This window comes from Schistocerca gregaria, chromosome 5, assembly GCF_023897955.1.
Source record: "Schistocerca gregaria isolate iqSchGreg1 chromosome 5, iqSchGreg1.2, whole genome shotgun sequence".
NCBI classification, from domain to species: Eukaryota; Metazoa; Arthropoda; class Insecta; order Orthoptera; family Acrididae; genus Schistocerca; species Schistocerca gregaria.
In genome coordinates this window covers 637,619,553-637,642,743 of record NC_064924.1, presented here as the reverse complement: position 1 = coordinate 637,642,743, position 23,191 = coordinate 637,619,553, and the positions used below count along the sequence as shown (strand labels likewise).

Below are 23,191 nucleotides of genomic sequence, written 5' to 3'. Positions count from 1 at the left end.
CCTGTAAAAGTGAGTCTTCGAAGCCTGTCGCTAGACAGCCACCGAGGTGACACCTTCATTTTCTCGTTCCTCTCCTTTTCTCGTTATGACTCTCCTTCAGTTGAACTTCGTGACCTTCGATCAAACAGAGGATTTCCGGTTGCTCTTAGAATTGCAGCGTCCACTAGTCCTCTGCCTCCACGAAACGAAATTGCGTCCTCATGACCGCTTTGAGCTCCCTCATTTCTTCTCGGTCTGCTTTGACCTTCCCCGTGAGAACGGCATTCCATCTCATGGGCGAGTCATGCTGCTCGCCTGGGTTGACGTTCATAGTCAACCCATCTCCCTGACTACCAATCTTAAAGCTGTTGCAGTCCGGTTTTTCCTTCCTCACTTGACCTGTTTCTCTTTGTACCGTTTACATTCCTCTGTCATTCGTCGTCACCAGGACAGACTTCCTCCGACTTTCTGGGCAACTCCGTCACCTCTTTGTACTGCTCAGTGACTTCAGTGTGCACCATCCCCTCTGGGGTCCTCTCAGACCTGTCAGATATGCCCTTTTTGCTGACTCCAAGTCTCATTTGTTAACACTGGGCCGGCCGGTGTGGCCGAGCGGTTCTAGGCGCTACAGTCTGGAACCGCGTGACCGCTACGGTCGCAGGTTCGAATCCTGCCTCGGGGATGGGTGTGTGTGATGTCCTTAGGTTAGCTAGGTTTAATTAGTTATAAGTTCTAGGCGACTTATGACCTCGGAAGTTAAGTCGCATAGTGCTCTCAGCCATTTGAACCATTTTTGTTAACACTGGAGTACCCATGATGCTTTAATGCTCTTCGCACACCTATTCCCATTTGGTCCTCTCCTTCTGCACTGCTCAGCTTGCCCATCGTCTCGAGTGGTCTGTTCCCTCTGACACGTATTTGAGCCACCATATCCCGTCTGCTATCCGTTTGCTGACTCGTACCCCTTCTACATGCACACCCTAAATGACAGCTTCTTTCTAAGGCCGACAGGAGGCTTTGCTCCTCCCTGGCGACCATGGACGAACCGCATTTCCCCAGCTGTGATGACCAGGTAGAATATCTTACAATCGTTTTCCTTACCGCAGTAGAATGTTCCATTCCTCGCACTTCCTCTTTACCGCGCTTTGTCCTAATCCGTTGGTGGACTGAGACGTGCCACGATGCAATATTCGCGCGCGGAGACATGCTTTCCGCATTTGTAACCGTCATCTTCCGATAGCAAACTGCATTCATTATAAACAGTTGCGTGCACAGTGTCCTCGTGCTCTTCGGGTTAGCAAAAAAGGCTAAGTGGATTTGCTTTGCTAGTACTTTTCACAGTTCCACTCCCTCGTCGTGTGGGTCAACCTCCGACGACTCTCTGGGACGAAAGTCCATTCCCCAATTTCAGACCTGATAGTACCGTAGCAGACGATATCATAGTAGACCCTATTGCCATCTTCAAAACCTTGGGTCACTATTTTACGGAGATTTCGACCTCTTGCCACGATCACTGCCTTCCTCCATTGAAAACGAGTGGAGGCGGCTCGCGCGAAACCCTTCTCTTCGGAGACCAGTGAGTGCTAAAATGCCGCCTTTACTGGGATGGAGCTAGATAATGCCCTCACTTCATCGCGGACCTCTGCCCAGGGCTGGACGATATTCACATTCAGATGTTGCAGAACCTTTCTCTTGCGGGTAAGCACTTTCTCCTTTATATGCACCTGCTGGAGGACTGGTATCTCCCGGATACACTATATGTGGGACTTCTGTGGCCGCATGCCCCATTTCCTTCAGGAATTTTTGAAAGACAGAGTTTTCAAGGTCCATGTGGGTTCTGCCTTGTCGAACACATCCAGAAAAACGATGTGACTCAGGCTTCCGTCCTCAGGATCGTCCTGTTCGCTATTACCATTAACCCTTTTATAGCCCGTCTCCCGCCGGGCATCTCCAGCTCGCTTTTCGTTGACGATTTTGCCATCTGTTGCAGTTCTCCCCGCACTTGTCTCCTTGAGCAGGGTCTTCAGCGGATGTCTCGATCGTATTTACTAATTGACATTGGCCTTCTTCCACCGTCTTTACATCTTGGGCCTGTTGCTCTTCCGTTCGTTGAAACTACAGAACTCCTTGTGCCCATGCTCGATATGAAACTTTCTTGGTCTTCCTGCGTTTCTTAGCTGGCAGACAGCTGTGTACGATCCCTCCATATCGTAAGTATCCTCAGCGGTACTTCCTGGGCTAGGGGATCGGACGACCCTCTTACGTTCGTACCGGTCACTTGGCCGTTCGAAATTAGACTTGCGCCGTGTCAATACATCGACCATCCGTTTGGCCTTTGGCGCCTTTTAAACTAGACCGGTTGAAAGTCTGTATGCAGAAGCTGCCAAACTACCTCAGCAGATATGCATGTCGTTTGTCTGCAATGCGTGGCCACCCATCCTATGCCTCCTCCTTCGACGCTTCCTTTGATCGCCAGTTTGGGGCGCGTCCCTCTTCTCTGTTACCTCCTGCAGTTCGCTTTCGGCTCTTGCTCCAGCAGCTTAACTTGCGCTACCTGTCACTTTACCGATGGGTATGAACCCGTTACCACCTTGACTTGGAGCTTTTGTACCTCCATCCTTCTAGCAGGACGCCTCTGGGACGACGGCCGTTTACTATCGTGACAAAAAATAAAAAGGCCTACAGCCGTCCTTATGATTTTATTTTGTCGCTGCCAGTTTCGACGCATCTTCAGGCTGTTTTGATGGCAACTGATGGGTTATGCATGGGGATCGTATAAACTTGTACTGCATCAAAACAGACTGAAGATAACACAATGAAGCATCGAAACTGGAAGCGACAAAATAAAATCATAATGACGGCTATAGGTGTTTTTATTTTTTGCCACCTTGACTTTGTGTGGTGGCCTCTGTTCACCTTGGCCTTAATTCGCTTCCTAAGGACACTACTCCTGCCTCACTCTATCGCCGTCAGTTTCACGACCTTCGCACGGAATTTCGCGGCAGTACCTTCGTGTACACTGATGGTTCTCGGACTGACCGTTGTGTCCAGTGTTTCTTCATCGGCACCAACGTTTTTCGTGTCGGCTTCCGGAACACTCGTCAGTATTAACAGCAGAGCTCATCGCCCTGTATCAGGCCATGCAGTACTGCCGGAGTCACAGGTTTTTCAGCTGCGTCATCTGCTCCGACTTTCTGTGCCCTTTAGAGTCGCTGTGTGCTGTACACCGTCCATCGGTTAGTGCGGCGGGTATATGAAATTTGTCACTGGCTCACTCGTGATGGGACCACTGTGGTGTTTATGTGGACTCCCGGACACATGGGTCTGACGAGAAACGAGGCTGTTGATATTACTGCCAAGGTTGCAGGTGACGTCACCACTGGTCCTCCCCTAAGGAGCACGAACTCCGGAAAATTAAACCTTCGACGACCTCCTGTCGGCCTCTCGCCGTGAGGAGATACGAGGGTCGTCCACAAAGTAAGTCCCGTTTCTATTTCTATCCGCGGCAGTGCTACGATTGCAATTCCGAACATGTGCGGCAGTTACTCTGACTCGAGGAGAAGACATGTACGCCATTTTTAGAACGCTGCGGCCGACGTGTGCTTTGTGGTGCTTCTTTACAATGTCAGCCGTAACGCCGCGTGTAAAATCCGGGTGCTCCCCCACCACTTTGTGCTCGTTGCCCTCAACCTTTGACGGTTCGCCATTCCTTGACGTAATGCCCTTTTTATAACCACTTATGTTCCAATTTATGTTCGCCGTCTGAGATACTGGCCGTTTTAGCTAACAACCCGCGGGCTGTCGACCGCGTTGTACTTTTTATCCGTCATAGCAATATGGCGAAAGACATTTAATCTTCACTTCTAGACGTCTATTTCTCTATGGCGTATTTTATGGGCCTTTCTCAAAGTACCTGTTTTTTGCCTTCGTGTTCTACTGTTCTAACAGGGGCGTGTATGGCGCTAGTTGTTTCAGCGCCCTAAAACGAAACAAACGTCGACTACTATTACTTCTTGCAAACTACTGTCAATTCTGAGCAAGGAGATGGAAGATGACAATTTGCTTTCACATTTAGTGTTCAGTTATGAGAAATAGTGAACCGCCACAACAAAAGAATATGACCAGTACGATAGCCACTTCTCGCAGTCGAACACGAGGAATACTCTTCAAAACTTAGTTTTCCGCTATTTTCCCGGGAAATATTTACGGCTCTTTCCCTTTTGCGGAAACGACTGTTGCAGAAATCGCGTACCAAGCTATGATGTAGATCGGGCGTTTCCCACAATTTCACGATAACATTGCAGCAATTTAATTTTGCAGCAGGACGAAGTACCGAATCACTGGCACTCGCAACTAAGAACATTTCTTAACAGTGATCTTCCTCGACGACAGAGCGCCAGTAAGGGACATTGGACCTCGCACTGCGCTGTTGGCGTCCAAGGCCGCCTGATCTCGCGTTATACGAATCTTCTGTGAGAGTTTGTGAGAGACTCCTATGCCGCTATGCGTCTCCCCTTCCAACAACTTTGGGTGAACTCCGTCGCCGTTAGTGCAGTAACTCCAGATATGCAAGAATATTGCAAGAGTGTGACGTCGTCTGGATATTCGCCGTGCTTCTGGTGGAGAGCACATTGAATACAGGGTGGTCCATTGATCGTCACCGGTCCAAATTTCTCACGAAATAAGTGTCTAACGTAAAAACTACAAAGAACGAAACTTGTCTAGCTTGAAGGGGGAAACCAGATGGCGCTATGGTTGGCCCGCTAGATGGCGCTGCCATAGGTCAAACGGATATCAACTGCGTTTTTTTTTAATAGGAACCCCCATTTTTGTTACATATTCGTGTAGTACGTAAAGAAATATGAATGTTTTAGTTGGACCACTTTTTTCGCTTTTTGATAGATGGCGTTGTAATAGTCACAAACATATGGCTCACAACGAACAGTTGGTAACAGGTAGGTTTTTTAAATTAAAATACAGAACGTAGGTACGTTTGAACCTTTTATTTCGGTTGTTCCAATGTGATACATGTACCTTTGTGAACTTATCACATCTTAGAGCGCATGCTGTTACAGCGTGATGACCTGTAAATAACACATTAATGCTCAGAATGATGTCCGCCAACCTCAATGCATTTGGCAATACGTGTAACGACATTCCCCTCAACAGCGAGTAGTTCGCCTTCCGTAATGTTCGCACATGTATTGACAATGCGCTGACGCATGTTGTCAGGCGTTGTGGGTGGATCACGATTGCAAATATCCTTGAACTTTACCCACAGAAAGAAATCCGGGGACGTCAGACCCGGTGAACGTGCGGGCCATGGTATGGTGCTTCGACGACCAATCCATCTGTCATGAAATAGGATATTCAACACCGCTTCAACCGCACGCGAGCTATGTGCCGGGTTGGAAGTACATCGCCCTTCTGTCATGCAGGAAACATCCATCTTGTAGTAACATCGGTAGAACATTACGTAGGAAATCAGCATACATTGCTCCATTTAGATTGCCATTGATAAAATGTGGAGCCACACCATACATTAGCCCGCCAAGGTCGCTGATATTCCACTTGTCGCAGCCATCGTGGTTTTTCCGTTGCCCAATATTTTCATGTACGAGGTGTAGTGTCCTTGCAACGTATGAACCTTTTTGAAAGTGGTGCAACGCGATATTTCTTAAATCGTAGTAGTTGGTACCACTGTGTATCCATGAAATTCAGTATTTCGTATATAAACCGTGTACATGTTTACGAGGGCGTGCCGAAAAGTGATGCCACCGAATCTTTTATTGTTTTCTCAATATCGGTCGAGGTTCTACATGTCATGCGTATTACTCGGTCGACTTTCCCCTTCCGTGACGCAAGTAGCAACCCTCTGCCGCTAGAGGCCTCTGAATTGTAACGTGTACCATGGCGGTGTGTAACGTAACTATGTCGGTGCGAGAGCAACGGCTCATAAAACTGAATGCACGTGTTGGAAGACGTCGTCCACACACGGAGCACCCTCTCCTTAAGCCCGACAAAGCCGGACCACACTTCAGCGCAGTGACATCTGCAACAATCCCACGCCTTGACTTGACTGTCGTCGGTCAGCCTCCATACTGTCCCGACTCGGCCTCATATCGTTCCTAAAGCAGGGGCGAGGCTGTGGCTCCGTCAACAAAGCCAAACGTTCTGCAGTGACAGTGTCAACAAAACGTGTCCCTCGTTAGGAGAAGGATGTTCGTCGCAAGGGTGACTATTATCGCGTTTGAATAAAGCAGCAATATTTGTAAAAATGAACATGTTAAATGATTTTAGTTCCTTTCTTATAAATCAATGAAGCAACGGTCACTGTTGATGGTGGCGTACATTCTCTCTACTGCACCACATAGACCTCCCTACGCATCTGTGAAGAATGAAATCAGCTCATGAAGTTGTTGTCATTTGTGAGTCGCAGCAATTTTACACCACCATCAGTTTCGTGGGGCCTTAGTCTTCAGAAGCGATAACAGCAGATTCAAACTTCTTAGACAATGTCCAGATCATGCTTAATTTGCTCTTGCTCAAAATAATCGCTAGACACTATTAAATGATCGGAAGATGATCTCAGGGACGTGTTTTTCTTATAGCAAAGCAAAATCAATGGCTAAACGCATTCGGCATTGGGTGTCTTTATGATCTGTTGAACTCACAGTTTCAGCTACCTTTCCTGAAACAAATGTCATAACATTAAAATTCGCGTACTCCTTAATAATGTCGGAGAAAACTTTGTCACAAATAAGAATGTAAGATTTTTGACGCATTTAATTATAAAGCAAATCCATAAACTACTACAGAGATACATAAAATTTGTGCTCAGATCGACGCAAACAAGAGGAATAATTTGAAATTACTAAGTCTGCGATTCGTTCTTTGACACCATTGATCGGCTTATGTGGTTCATAGTCTTTTCTGCACAGCATTTCGCTTCTATAGGATTATTTGCAATTTTATAAACAACTTAAAATATTTGTTCAATTACAAAGCGCAAATACGCGCAAGATAAATCGCTTTCATGTAAATTGAAGATGGACAGGGAAAACGAAAGGAAAGCGCTGGGACTATGATGTCAGCTGCATGGGGACTATATGCAGAATCAGCGGCGACGAGTTAAAATATGTGCCACACCGGGATTCGAACCCACGATCTCGTGCTTACTATGCAGTCTCATTAACCACTGCGCCACGCACACACAGTGTGTACTGAACCTGCTCAGACTCTCTTGCCACTCCTCTCGGCCGACCCACACTCCCGCCTAGCGCCACCTATCCACAGTCCGTATACGACTGAGTCACCACGGTGGGCAACGGATCCACCACTTCCAGTGCGGATGCACAATCTCGTCTGACCTCCTGCGGGAATCTGCAGTCAAGCGAGCACAAAGGACATGAACAGGGACGTTAAGTGTTTTGTCCGGCAAACCTACTGGGTGAGCTGTGAACAGTTAAAGATACTGAAACTAGGTTTTAGAGAAATGTAGTATGCAGGGGGAGATTTGTTGCTACGGGGTTATTATCACTAACCCTTGCTTAATTGCGTCAGAAAGCTATTGGAAAAGATGAATACAGTGAAAAAAGATTGTTGGTACTGGCGTTGAAATGTTTCAGAAACATAGGTGACAGATGTGCTCAAACTGTTCAGCAACGGAGCCAGAGTCTCACATTGCAGTGTAAACATCGCCAAGCATGTATTTCACGCCAGGTTTCCTCGTTGCATGCAGCAAGAAAGTTAAAATATGTTCGCTGTTGGCCCTACTTGGATAAGACATAGGTGACGGACAGTCACGATTTTTGTAACAGGCTGTGTCAGAAGAGGATTAGGAAAGCTGTTTCAGATTTGTGTTCATGTCCTCACGCTCAGTATACGCCGTGTGCTAACGACGTATTCCGGCATGAGACACACATTTGTAATAGTTGACGGCGGTCGCATTCTCCCTGAATTTTAGCACATCTGTTAGATAATTTCGCGAAATGTTCCAACGCCGACGTAAATAAGCGATAATCACTGTACTTGTGTTGTCCAAAGGTGACTAACGCAGCTACAAAAAGTGTAACGGTCGATGAGAAAACTATACCATCTTGAATATCTCGGTTGACACGAGAGTTACTCTCTGTATACTATTATTTGGCGAAAACTTTGTTCCGGTTCCTCGAAATTTTAAGGGGCGTCGAGAGTCATGCTGTGTGTGAGCAGGAAGTGTTTTTACGGTGTATCAAAACATCATTTGCTCATTTGCAGCGGGCAACAGATTAGCGTATTAATTATCTGTCCACCATCCATTAACAGAAAATTACTTGCGATGCAGATAGTTCAGCACATGTTCAGCTAGACTGTGTACTTCGCGAACGAGCGCTCGCCCGCTAGTGTTCGGCGGTTACCTGGGCTGCGTGGTGATGGGGACCCTCGAAGTTGGCGCGCGCGCACACCGCGCCGGAAGAGGCAAGTGCGCTGCAGCGTAACCATTTTGCATCACTAACTTCTTTCTTTTTTAAAATGTTCGTTCTTCTTTACCAAATTCATTTTCATTTTGACAAATAATCATCCTTCTTCAGTAAACTGAAACGATATTAAACTAATGGCGATCACTTCCACAAGAGGTGCTATGTAACACGTGAAAATTATATACGCTGATGGAAAAAACTCGTAACACCTAAAAAACAATGTAGAGTAATGAAATTCCGGGAATGTATTCCGTGAAATGCTGGTACATTCATAACCGATGTAACTGCCAGGATATTTAATGCATACGTGTACAGGAGCTGGATGTCAGGTTGTTGGATGGAGTTCCATGACTGTTGCACTCGGTCAGTCATTACAGGGACGGTTAATTCTGGTTGTGGATGACGCTGGAGTTGTCCGATGATACCCAGTGTGTGCTGGATTGGAAACAGCTCTGGTAATAGAGTAGGCTAAGGAAACATGTTGACACTGTAGAAAGAGTTGGGTTGCAACAGCGGTATGTGGGTGAGCTTCATCCTGTTGGGAAACACCCTCTGGAATGTTCATGAATGGCAGCACAACAGGTCGCTTCACCAGATTGAAATACAAATTCTCAGTAAGGGCGCTTGGGACAACCATGAATGCTTCTGACGTCATGCAAAATGGCACCCCAAACCATAACTCCAGATGTAGGCCCAGCGTGTCCAGCACGCAGGCAGGTTGGTTGCAGGCCCTCAACTGCCCTCCTCCGAACCAACACACGGCCATCACTGCGTCCACGGCAGAACCAGCGTTCTACAGGAAACACAACGGACCTGCAGCTTGCACTCCATGAGCTGTCGCTTGACTCCACTGAAGTCGCAAGTGACAGTGGATTGGTGTCAGTGGAATGCACGCTGCAGGGCGTCTGGCTCGGAGCTGTCCTTGAAATAACTGGTTTGTAACAGTTTGTTGTGTTACTGTGCGTCAACTGCTGCTCAGATTGCTGGTACAGTTGAAATCCCCCCCCCCAAGGGGGTCGCCACTCTTTGGTGGGTTCATGGTTGGCTACCACGGCGCCTCAGCCTTTGCAGCACCTCTTCCCTTTCTGTGCTGCATGTGTATCCTCGGAACATATCTTAGGGCATTTTCGGGGAATGAGTTCTAAAGTTTCAGCAGCCCGTTGCCGGAACAGTTTCTCGTCTGTTTTTTCCTTCTTTCTTCGTTCTCCATCTCCTCCACTTCGGCGGCCTTTTGAGGACTCTCTCTTCCCCGCCCTCCTCTTCGTCCTCTCTCTGCACCTGTGAAGGCCAGCCAACGCTTCTGACGTGTAACACATGGCTGGGTAAGGCGTAATTCCCCATCCGAGATAGACAGATTTCACACGTACCCCAGTCTTTGGCTGCAATTAATCTATTTATTATTCTGAAAAACGGTGATGCAATTGCAGGCTCTGTGAAATCCCGCTCTCACGTAATGTTACCGGCATCTGGAGGCCAGTTGTAATTTTGAGGCCCTACAATTTCACTACTTCATTGCTATCATGTTTGTGTCGAGGCCCATAATAAGCTGAATTCTTGGCATGGTGTTATTTACTCTTGGCTGTTTGATGATCTGAACAAGGGGGGAATCCAATAATACATCTCTGATCAGGGTGTCACTGTGGTTCATCAGGTAATGAAAAAGGTTGATGCAAACTTAGTGTCCACACGCACTAATTTCCTCGCATTTGATAGAGTAGTGCTTCCAGTGAAGATTAAGCAGGCTCTAAACTCATTGCGATCTGACGGTACATTCCAAACCTGATGTGTTGCTACGAGTGTCAGCATTATAACCACTCTTGTTTGTCCTGTTAAAATACGGCCAAATGGGGCTGCACTTACCAGGATTCAATCTATCGCTCTAAGTTTCTCGATCTTTACTTGCAACTTAGCGATAGCACCTTTGTGTACGTTGATGGTTCTTAAGAGTGACTGTAGTGTCGGGTGTGCTTTATTCATTGGCACCGACCTCTTCGGTATCATCTCCCAGAACACTGCTAGATTCGTACACAAGAGTCCCTCCGCCCTCTACCTGGGCACCCTCTGTGTCAGGTGACACAGATTTTTTAAATTTTCATATACTCTGATTCCCTCAGTGCCCTTCAGGCCTGTGTGTGCTCTACACAGTCCATCCCTTAGTGCAACGGGTCCAAGAAAGCTCCCACTTGCTCGCTGTTAAGGGAGCCGCCATTATCTTCATGTACGTTCCTGGTCACGTCGGCCTGACGGGAAACGAGGCTGCTGTCAAGACTGCAGTCCTCCTACCTCGGCCGTTCCTTCAGACGATCTCCGTGTTGCCGTCTGTCGGCAGATGGTGTCACTTTGGCATCAACAGTGATCTTCGTTTCACGGAAACAAGGGCTGGGAAATTAAACCCCTCCCAACGGCTTGGTCAACATCCTCTCGGTCCTCTCGTCGAGATATAATCATTTTGCATGTTGGACACCATCATTTTAGTCAACGCCATGTGTTACTCGGTGATCCATCATCACTTAGTGCTCATTGTTATCAAAGTTTGGCAGTTCGTAATTTCCTAACTAAGAAGCTCTCTTTTTTAACCGCTTGCGTTCCAGTATATGTCGTCTGTGTTACCGGCCGTTTTTGTGAGTGACACGCGTGCTGTCGACCGCGTTTTATTTTTTATCCGTCGTAGCAATATGGTGAAGGACATTTAATCTTTGGTTCGGTACCTCCGCTGTCTTAGACCTTTCTCCAAGGGGAAGTCCATGTTTCTAGCTCTTTCCTTTGGTGTATTGGGCTAAACGTATAGTCGCTTTGAACGTTTTGGTTGGTGGTGTAAAATTATGACACGGGCACTCATGACCTCAGTTGTTTTTGCGCTCTAAAACAAAATAAAAAAGCTTTGATAAACATCAAGACTCCGGTTTTCTGTTGTTTTCCATTGTCTGTCTTTACTGTGAGCCTAATGACAGTAGTACCTTCATTTTCCCATTCTGTTTAACCGTACACAGTATATACACATTTCGTCCCCGCGCGATACCTTTGCACGGTTTAAGGCTGATATAATGTTTAAATCAGACATCATGGTATACTCAGCAAATTTTTTGTCTTCAGAGATTTTATCACTTGTCCAGCTATTAGTGTGCCATTTATCACTCAACATCTATTCTCGCCAGACACTATAAAGAGCTGTGACTGACTACATAGACCAGCTTATGGTCTTGCCTAGCTGAATTTTAATTCCTGATAGTGGTATACCCATTCAATTGAAAAATGGGAATTTCGAATTAAATGTTTCCACTCAAATTACACGAGCTGTTAGGGAAATAGATTCCTCTCTAGATAGACTTCTGCCTACCTTTGCGAGACTAGTACAAATGAGGTACGGTTCATGACCCAGTGACGTGTCGCTGACTACCGTGACTGCCAAATTAGTGACCCTTCCCGTCAGTAAGGAGCACACTTTGAAGAGCCGTTTATTTTTAAAAGAGCTTTATTCCTTCATTGCGATTTGTTAACCACATGTCCCCAGGACCCGCATTGAAGGTGCACAGAACCGCATCTGGAATTTAAAAGCGTGAAATCATACGCAGCGTAGAGCGACAGTGTGTTCCCTGCTGTTGAGGGGCTCGTACTATCTGGAAGGCTAAGGTACAACCTTCGGCATTTAATTCAAGATTACTGAGCAACACAATGCTGTCTTAGTCTACAAGGGTCTGGCCTGGTGATCCAGTGGTAAAGCGCGTGCTTTGAAACAGACAACTCGCGATGCCGAATCTCGGCCGGACCACGGAAATTTTCAGTCTGCTTTTAAGGATACAAAGCGTCACCACGAACGACACACAGTTCGGATTGTGTGTTAAATGTAGAATCTTCACTCGGCCATTGAACCACTCGAAATTATTAGTGTACAGAAAGATCACGATTACCCGTGGGCGGATTAACTGGCTTCCAGATTATCCGTGCATAGTCAGGCGAATTTTTAAAAAATGAAACACGGAACCTGAAATATTGTTGTTATTGGGTCTAAAATTTTCGTTTAAAATACGAATTGCAAACTGTGATAACGTAGATGACGGGGAAAAGTGTGCGAGTGGTTAAACATGCGTGTCTGTGAACCGTGTTGAGAGCAACTAACTGAGTTGGATATAGCGAGTAAAGTGTGTTCACTACTGGTGCTATCGAAGAACCTAGCATCATGCTCTGCGAGGCACAGGAATGCGCTGAGCTGTTATTAAAGTATGCAGGACAAGATTTGTTTGGCTATACCGAAAAATGAAGAACGCCGTCAGGGAGAAAGTGAATGAAATCGGAAACAAAAAAAAAGATATCCAGGAAGTGAACTGAAAGGAAGTGATGTCAAATATTGTGTTTTAAGTGCAATTTTGTAAATATATTGTCAAATAGTCTCCTCCTCCTCCCCTCCACCCTTGTTATGACTAATTGTTGCAAATTTTGGTGAATATTAAGCTTTTTTTGTTATTTTTAAACGTGTGGGGTCGTATTTGCCTTGTGTAGCCTGTGTACCGTTGAGGAAGTATTCGAAGCACGTGATATCCTGTGTCACTACTGATGTCAGCGGGGCGGTAGACAGGCTGGGAACAGGACATAGTTTGCAAAATTAATTCCACATCCTTCACTAAGTAATATGCCTCTACATACTCTGAAGCAACTGTTTAGAGCGTGGCGGAGGGTACTTTTACAGTCAATAATAGAGATTTCCTGTCCCGAGCCGTTCCCGTACTCAGCGAGGGCAAAAGGATTTACTTTTTATATCTTTGTACGCGCCCTGATCTTTGCATCTGCCTTGGTGGTTCTGCTCGAGTTATGCAGTGTGGCAACAGAATTGTCGCAGAATTTCGTGAGAAAAACGTTGCCATTCTTCTAAAGATTCTAGTTTGTTCTCCTATGATACGTGCTATAGTTGCAAATTACCTACGCCGACCTGTTAGAACCCTTAAACGCATTTATGAAGTCCTTGAATTTCAGCCATTTTGTATGCTTAATAAGAGATTAAGACGGCTGTACCAGTTCTCTAGAACTGGTAGCACAAGCATATTACATTCTCTTCCATTCACCTCCCTCTAGTACTGACTTCACATGCTTGTTTCATTTCATAGAGCTTAGATAATACCAAATATTTATTCAGTGTGATGTGCTCCAGATGTTAACTGCTACACTTGTAATACGGGACTAAGAGGCTCTTCCTCTTTATGGGCATTATGTTACACTTATGCACATTTAAAGGGAGCTGCCACTCATTACACGAAGAGGAAATTTTGTCCAAGTCTTCTGTATTTCCTTGCAATCGAACGACGACCGTACTTTAAACCGTTTATGTATATTGACATTATTGATGCTAATGATTTTTCTTGGGGCACATTAAACTTTCTACTCCTTCATTGGATACAACCGACGTTACTAGAGTTTGAAGCTCTCGCTGGCCGGTGTAACGTGCTAGGCGCTATTGCTCAAAATTCATAAAGGTAAACGCACACCTGTCAAAAGATGCTCTGTACGATTGCATCTTCTTTTTTCTGACGGTGAGGTGCAGTGTCGAATGTCTTCCATAAATCTAGGAAGAAGGAAACGAACTGTTCAGGTATGCTTTCTGTTAACAACATGTCATGTAAGAGTGAAGGTAGATCTTTCGCACGCTTTTTTATTTTTTAATGAAGAATCGGCAACTTACATAATCAGCAACTTCCTTACATCAGTTTCTATTTCTGTGGAGATTGAGATATTTTATGCTGCAATTTGTAAAATGTTGGTAAAGTTATTGCAGGACTGGTCGTACTTAGTTACCGGTGCGTCTTTAACAGAGGCATCTTCAACGGATATACATAAAAATGCTGGATTCGAAAAATTATTTACATAAATTTTAGTCAGTTTTCATTAACGAAAAAGGCGCAAGGAGGCGTGCTCTTACTGTACTCATCATGTAAAAGGGGGCGGTGCTACCGCCGAATAAAGTACTTTGGTTGTGTTCACCAGAATCGATGCAGCTCCGTAGCGTCCGCAAGCTGCCATCTGGCGGTCATCTCCAGAACGATCGCAGAGTTCCAGCTGTTGCCGCTTGGCGGCGCAAGGTGCTGTTGTGTGTTACCCTCCTCGTAACTACCCACCCTCTTCTCCCACTGTCTACTACCGACCTTCACATATCTTTCTTCTTCTAAAACCTCCTGCTCCATTTGTTTTTTATCTGAGATGCAGCAGTCATATACTGAATTATAAATTTAAAAAGTTTACTTTCTTTCACAGTTTCATGTTTTCCAGACAAATGCATTACAAATGCGGAAAGAAATACTCCCGTACATTTTCGTCACAGTCATTGAAACAGAGAGTCAATACAGCTGACAGTGTATTTAGAGATTTCACACAGATAACTACTGGACTGATTGCACTATTTATGTCTTGTGGTGAGCAAATGTGATCCGTAGTTGAAAATTTGTGGTGTCTCACAGAGGTGGCGGTCGCGTGTAGCATTCTTAGGCAGCAGACTGTTTAGGATGGTTGCCTGTTGCCTGTAAAGAACAACCGTATGGTTCCCCGAGCAGAGTTCTTTAGCAGTAAAATTGAATTGTCGAAGGCGGGCAGTGCAGAGATCAGTTACAAAGGAAAACTTTTGCCAGTTGTGTGAACAACCCGCTGTTTAACACACAGACTTTTTTTTTCTAGGTGCAGACGGCTGTAAAAATATTTTCGTCGGTTTACGCGTGATGTAGTTCATCCAAATACTATTTTAACAGTAGATCAGATTCAAGAACGACGTAACCTCCGAAGGCAAGTTAAAACACAGACTGAAGCAACTGACAGCTGAATGTAGTCGTCTCTCTGTTCTGAAATGTGTGGTCGACAGCGTCTGATCATACTACATGCCTTTAAACTGTTCAAAGTAGCTCCAGCGTTCTCAGTCATTTCTTTCACTCCTGTAGAGCGGCTATTGCAGAGTCGCCGACGAGCCACAGAGGCATTAGGGACCCACGCGCTACAGCACATAGCGGGAAACAGTGTAGCAGAATAAAGGTTATAACATTGCGTTGGAGCAAGAAGCCACCCTCCAATAATTGTTTCCTATTTACATACGTGGTATTGTAAAAACTTCATCGATACTACAATGGATGTGACTGTTAGACGTTTCTTTGCGCCAATTACGTGAACAACAGAGTACAGAGACGAACAGTTCTGGCCCCGACGAACTCAAAATCAGTTCACTCATATACTTGAGTATCCACTGCGTTGTTACGGTAATAGCAACAGATTTTCGAGAAGCAACAACACAAGGCATACGATCGGCGCCTGCTCAAGTCTTCTCTGCCACCTAGAGTACATCCTGGAAACATAAATTGAGCTACTAATTTTACAGTCTTAATTACTCTTCTGCCTGTTTCCTTTGATGTCAGTCCAGTCGTTTTTAGTGTGCTGTAAATACTAAAACTCACCAATTGATTCTGTGGCTGCACTGTTAGTTCGTACTCCTCTCTCTTTTAATATATTGGTTATACAATACATGATAAGTATAAAGCCTTTACTGGTTACAAGAAAAAAGTATTTCCAAGAAAGTATGCTAAATACAGCTATTCGGCTTGTTGCATTTGGTAGCTTAACTAATCAAGTTTTTTGTATTTATACTGGCGCATGTACTCAGTTTGTTGCTCGCAGACCGTCTGGACGATACTCAATTTCTCTCTCGTTTGTCTTTGTCGTCATTCACTCTTCATCTACCGCTTCTTGCCTTCTAACCAACTCTGCTAGACTCTCTAAACTTCTCATATCGTCCGTTGATGTCTTCACAACTAGCAGATTTCTACCATAGGCACTTTGGAACTGTCGCTGAACTGTAGAACTGTAATAGACGAATTATGCTGCTGAGAGAGAGAGAGAGAGAGAGAGAGAGAGAGAGAGAGAGAGAGAGAGAGAGAGAGAGAGAGAGAGAGAGAGGGGGGGGGGTGTCAGATACTGCCAGACTACGTGTAAGAGTGTATCCGTAAAAACTCAAGTCATGAGTTTGCAACAAACCTGATAGCGCTATTTGACATAGTTGTTTATTTCTAAACTTCTCTAATCAGAGAAATGCTTTATGCTCACCCAGTACATTGTATATGCGTTGAAATTATCTACGCTTCGGCAAATAGGAAAGTATAAGCGAAGCGAAAATGGTTGACTTAAATCTATTAACACATATTCATTTTTCGTTTTCCCAAATTTAGGATATTAAAGCTTGGTTTAGGGGTTCTGGGAATTACTGTAGTAAAATGAAATCTCCCCGCCCGCCGCCTCTTTGCCCTCAATTTCTCACTACACTGATGATGTGAAATGAAAACCGTAGGATTGTCGTGTGTACTCTTCGTTTTACTAACGTAGGTTCAATCAAGGCTTTGTTTTGTAACATCAGTCAGTCTCAGACCAAACAGTAATTTCTACTCATTAGTCCCATCTAATATTTTGTTCACGACTTGCACTTGGTTCCTTGAGGCAATACTATTTCTGAAGACTATGCCGAATGGCGTTATTCACATCACGTGGCATTATGTCCAGACAGTGATAATTTCTATGTAGAATTCCGTCGCTGCTTGTTAGAACAATTTTTATATTTGTAAATGGAAAAACACGAACTGTGTATGTTTTCGAATACGACGTTATAGAACATCCGTAGTTTATGCTCATGATGTTTTTCTGATTCTTCTCTTAAACTACGTACGTAAAGAATCTGGAGGGTTTGTGCTATTTACTATCTGTTGTTAATACCTCATTATCTTTCTGCTGTCATTTTGAATTGTTTCCATTGCCAATTTTTAAAGCATCTTCCCAGATCATCTCCTGAAATGTTTGCAAACAGAAGCATATTAAAACATGCATAACTAAAAAAAACTAAAAATTTTTAGTCGAAACTCTTGGTTTGTCTCAAACTGTTTTGTTCATGTGATTTTTAAAGTTTTCATTTCATTTTACCTGCAACATCTATTGCGGTTAGCCTGTTCCTGTTAAGTAATCTTCCCTGTCGTTTGCGTCTGTATAACCATTTTCTGGCACGCTGGTCTTCGTACGTAATGTAATCTCAGATACTTCCATATTTTCTGGTGTATTTTCAGAAAGCTTATTTCTGATTTCCAGCCCGTTGAGTCTCTTCCTTTGTTAGCAATTTAGCAAGAAACGAAAGCTGGTATAAAAGATACGAAAAACGTTCAAAGAGGATTAAACCATAAGCGCGAAACACAGTACAGAAAGGATCTGAGCTGCATAAAATTCAGGGAAAAATAAACATGGTGCTTTGTGACGACGGCGCGCTGTGCAGACTTTAACGGCTGTGCGAGACGAAAACACGTGACATACGTGGCGCCACAGTGCGAAGGAATAATGTCCGTCATGGGCAGAGGCGTTTAGGCAGGTGTGGGAGCCGCAGGCAAACCTTACGTGAGGCCCATACCCCTCCTGCACTCTCAGTCCTTTCGAAATAGAGTCGCTTTTTGATAAGCCTCGTAGCCTCCGCGGCGTCTTTAAGGACTAGATTAAAATTGCCGAACGTAGTCACAGCCTGGGCCAACAATTGTTCACTTATTGTCACTTTCTTTCTGTAGATTCAATTAATTGGTGTTTTTGATTGTTCTGTGGCCTGCATTCTCGTATCGTAACCTCAGAATTTCTCCAGAATTACATTATCGTTTATTATTTTACCCTGACAAAAGTGTGACCTGTGCTAATCGATTGTAGTATTATTTGCACTATTCTTCCCCATTTTAATTTTTCCTTATTACTTCCTTTCCTTTTCTTTGGGTGCCAGAGGCACCGTATCCTCGACGTCGGCGGCGAAAGTAGCTGGATTTAAGAGCTGCTTATATGTTGACACTTCTTCCTACCAGATACTTTGCGCTGTAGTCCTGACACAGACCGTCATTATTTAATGCTGTGTTTTATTTCGGTGATAAGCTGAGTAAGATTTTAGGTGCAAGTTTCAGGTGGAAAAAAGATGGAAAATGTGCTAAATAATGTAAAAAGCGGACGAGAATGTGCTTATTTACTCAGTTGATTCAACTCTCTCTCTCTCTCTCTCTCTCTCTCTCTCTCTCTCTCTCTCTCTCTCTCTCCGCTATTCTAGATCATAAAGTTACAGACAAGTACATCAAGTCATCACTCATAAGGAGGAGGAAAAAATAATCTATCAGTTGTACTTCAAGACCTTAAGCAACTCATTAAAAAAAAAGTGTCTGTTTATATTAGGAGATAGAAGGTAGTTGCTAAAGCTTCTTGCGACATCCACAGAAACCGGTGGCGCAAACTTTGTCTTCACTCGGAATGGAAAATGTTCAAAACATATTCTATGTACACTTTCATCCAGAATTATACCCACGTCCCAGACTGACTCTCCATGTAATTTATCCTTAAAGTACTCTCATCGCCCACTGATTTGTTTGTGTATTTTTGAATAAATCCCTTAAGGCTGTATGGTTCACATTGCTGAATGGAATTCACGCATGTGTAAGAGATGATCAGTGATGATTTCCTTCAAATTTTGGCTGTCTTAAGAACGCTTTCAATGCATTTTGTAGAGCCTAGCTTTTGTATGCTTGCAACAGGAAATGAGATGTTTGATACGACCTCGCTGGTCTTTTATATTTAACAAAATTTCTGAGCAGCAAATGTTACATCGCATAACAGTTGCATCAATTTCTATGGAATCGTGTTTGAATTCCTTGGCTAGAACAAAAAATCGGGCACTGAACGTCTTCGTCATGGTAAAAATCTACTAACATAGTCATTCAGTAACAAACTTACACTAACAGTAGGCGGCTACTGTTTCTGGTGAAGTTAAAAGGATAGAATGAAATACAGTCACTGTAAGTTAAATTGTTGCAGGCTATTAATAGCGGTAAAGTGAGGGAAAGAGGATTTGCCGTACAAATAATTATTTTCCATTGTACAGGTCTGCTTTCGGTCCCACGTTTACAGAAAGAGGTACGCTTGCTATTCGCATGTTTACTGCAAACTATGGAGACGTTAATTGAAAGTTAAATATTTTGTATTCATTCGAAGCCAGGCACAAAAGGAAATAAATTCGCAATTAGTTTCTCTTCTAAATAATGAAATGCGCTTAAGATGATTCCTGAACAGCTACAGTAAAAGAGAAAAAGAGATTACGGATATGGTACGAGGGAAAAAGGAGCATAAGAAATTAGTCTTTCTCTCAACTAGAGTCGTGGTTTCACACTGAGGCATCTTTCCGAAGAGCTTTCATATCATCAGAAAAAAAAGGTAGGCATCTAAAAATCATTACCATGGTGATGTGTTAATCATAGCAGTGAGTGTGCATTGGTAAATGACCTCTTACGCCATTGTTCACCAGCTGATCTGATCAGAGTAGTAGTTCCGTCGACAAGGTGTTTATTACGCGCCTCTTCCCCCATACCCAAGCAATGTATCACTGACGATATCGCGAAAAATTACAGTTTGCAATCGGTCACACACTAGCGATGCACGAAGCAGTTTCAACCAATATATCGGACGTCATTATGTCAGGAAGTTATGTTGTCGAAAGTTGTCTTGCGTGTTACCTGCTTAACGAGCCGCTACGATGAAACTGAAGTGGTTCGAGTAACGCAGTGGGCTATCGTACCCAATACGCTAAACCTGGCTTCTACTGCCAGTGGTTGCAGATTTTGATATTACCCTCCCTACCAGACGTAAACGCAGATGCACCCTCACACGTAGGAATGTTAAGTGGAGAAATTGTGCAGTCGTCAACAGTAATGTGCCGACACTCGCTTATTGGTCCGTTGGAGCTTCGGTGAAGCCTCCGGCAGTCTTTTGGAGCCGGGGCCATTTGAGTTATTGACATCCACCGTTCTCTTTTCATAGTTTCTGAATGCGGACGTGCCTGTGATCGTCCAGAGCTTCAGCCAAAACTTTGTCGCCAACTGAAGAAACAGTCGGGATTCTCAACATCTCTAACTTTTTCGGTAGTACTACTGTATCCCAAGGTGATCCTCTCGTACTCTTACGTAGCAGCTGCTTTGGAAAAGGTGCCTTCAGCCGAGCTGGTCACACAGTCAGAATACGCCAGATAGGACCTGTAACCCTCTGGTTGGCCTGAAGCGTTCCACCTGTTTCTTTCTGAACCTCGGGCAGTGTATTCTACTCACTTAGTCCTGGGAAAGTGGTATTTCATTGAGTTTGCTACATTTCCAGAACCATCATCTGTCGTCATTCCAGTTATACTCTGCAACTGTTATCGTATAATTTCATGCACATTGTCCAGTTTCAGCTTTCAAAACAGTGGATTACGTCATACTACCTTATAACTACACTAGGAGATAGAGCTCCTGGTATTACTAGAACAATATCAGCTGCGAAGGTACTAAAAACGATTAGTGCATATCAAAATCGCGTTTCTTCTAATCATCCTCACTACCACGTGGGCTTCGACCGAACTATGTGGGGCCCACATAATGGTATCATGCCCCCAGAACTGACAGAAATAAAGCTTTATGACACAATTTGATGATGGTGAGGGGAAGCTAAACATTCTTCAGCCAATGCAAACTGTTTTTAAAAACTTCCACCCATTTTGCTCATTGTGCAGTGCAAAGATCGATGCTGTCGATGACCTCCTGAATGGCTCTTTTCAGCTCAGAAATGGTTTTGGGGTTATTGCTGTACACCTTGTCTTTAAAGGAGTCGCATGTGTTCGGCGGCAGAGAATATGGCGGCCAGTCGAGGCCTCTGCCAGTGGACTCTGGGTATCCCAGGGCCAAAGTGCTGCTTCCAGGACATCAAACACTCTCCTGCTTCCATGGGGTCGAGCTTCGTCTTGCATGAAGCACATCTTATCGAAATCATGGTCACTTTGGATAATGGGGATGTAATCATACGCCAAAACCTTCACGTATCGTTCGGTAGCAACCGTGACATCAAGGAAGATCGCACCGATTGTTCCGTGACTTGACATTGCACACCATACAGTCACCCGTTGAGGGTGAAGTGTGTCCTCGATCGCGAAATGCCGTTTCTCAGTCCCCGAAATGCGCCAATTTTGATTATCGACGAACCCAACCGAATGAACGTGGGCTTCGTCGCTAAACCAAACCACGCGTGCGCATGCTAATTAGCTCCGCGGCCATCCGTGCAGGCTGAACATCCTAACGCAAACCGTTCAGAAATAATGACAATTGTATTTTATATAGTTCAGTAATTGTTACCCTGTATATCTACTGTATGGGCGTGGCTGCGACCAAATGTTCCTGTCGGCAGCAGTGCGTTTCCATCTGTCCCGCCTAACTCGGTGATAACTTGGCTGACTGGCGCTACGGAGCGAGCGAGCGACTCTTAACCTAAGGGACATCCTAAGTGCCCTGTGGTTTCACAGGCTAAACCCAATTGTTATTCCTGTTTATCCTAAGTGTACTTGTGTCTCTGATGGCCTAACGTGTTGTGTGTGTGTCCTATCTGTCACATGAGTGTTGTGTGCGTGTGTAGTGTATCTGATTTTGCTCTAACAGTGGTCGTGAGTGTTTCCACTGGCGATCGCTGCCGAAGCATGTCGGGCCATCGTGTGGTCCCCCTCCTGTGCTCCTGGGTACCCAGGTTTGCTATTAACCTGTTGTCTGACTGGGACGACAGTTCATAGAACTGCCGCGCCAGCAGTTTGAAACGATCCCTAATCATGGGGATCCCTGTGACTTCATGCAGGTCCCTGGTGGGGAAGTCCCGCGGGAGGTGCATGGCAAGGCGCAGGAGCTTACCATGTAGGCCTTGTAACCGCTTGATATGGCAGTCGGCGGCATTTCCCCACACCACGGCCGCGTATTCCAGCATTGGCCTGATCAGTGCCAGATATAGCGTAATGCCGCAGTGTGTGGGAAGCGAGGACTGTGGATTTAGTACAGGGTAGAGTTCGCGTAAGCGTCCTAAGACTCTGCCCCTAACCTCTGTGACATGTGGTCCCCATGTGAGGTGCCGGTCTAAAGTCACGCCCAGATACTTAACAGTGCGAGACCATGGGATGGGGCCTCCCATGATCTGCACTGGTTGAAGATCCCTTGGTATCCGGCGACGTGTAATAATAATTGCCTGGCTTTTTGTGGCGTTAAATTTCAGGCGCCATTTTGTTGCCCAAGCTCCCAATACGTCGCACGCCTCTTGTGGCGCTATGTATTTAAATCCTGGTCGAAGAGTAGGCTGGTATGCAATAAATTCGGTAAATTTCGTTGTGCTTCTATAATAATTTAATGCACTTTCTTAATAGATTTTAACAGCATCAGTCCTGCGTCCTACTGTTTCCGACACGGTCTCGTTAGAGCTTGGCTCATTCGTCTACGCTAAGGCAGCTATCTTACAAAGCTGCGCGGGGCTTTTCGCCGGAAAAGAATTGGGGGTAGGCTCATATTTTATTTTAGCAGTCCGCTAGCGGTGGCATTTCCTCGTTAACGCGGCCAGCTGCTCGCCGCAGAATAAGGGAACAAAGGCGGCAAATACATTTCGCGTCTCGCTACTGCTCACTGCCAGACCACTGCCGTAAAACATACTCGTATTCTTTATTTTTGCTGTTGCCCTGAAACTCGGCATTGCAACAAGTTTCTTGTTGTCAAGGCGTAGACAAAAGCCACAGTTCAGTTTGATGTATTGAGCGCCACTGTTAACAATGTCTGATGAGGCTCGACTTCCGACCGCGATAGTTTTGCCACGAGTTTGAATATTGTTAGTCTGCAGTGTGTAACGTCATTTGGAACAATCTAACAGGTGTATGGGATCGTTATTCAGGAGGGTCTAAGGTAACA

The 23,191-nt window shown here is 44.8% G+C and overlaps 1 protein-coding gene across 7 annotated transcripts in view; it reads left to right on the top strand.

Moving 5' to 3' along the window:
* Positions 1-23,191, top strand: part of LOC126272429 (homer protein homolog 2) — an 807,523-nt gene that overhangs the window by 303,688 nt on the left and 480,644 nt on the right. The window lies entirely within an intron of this gene.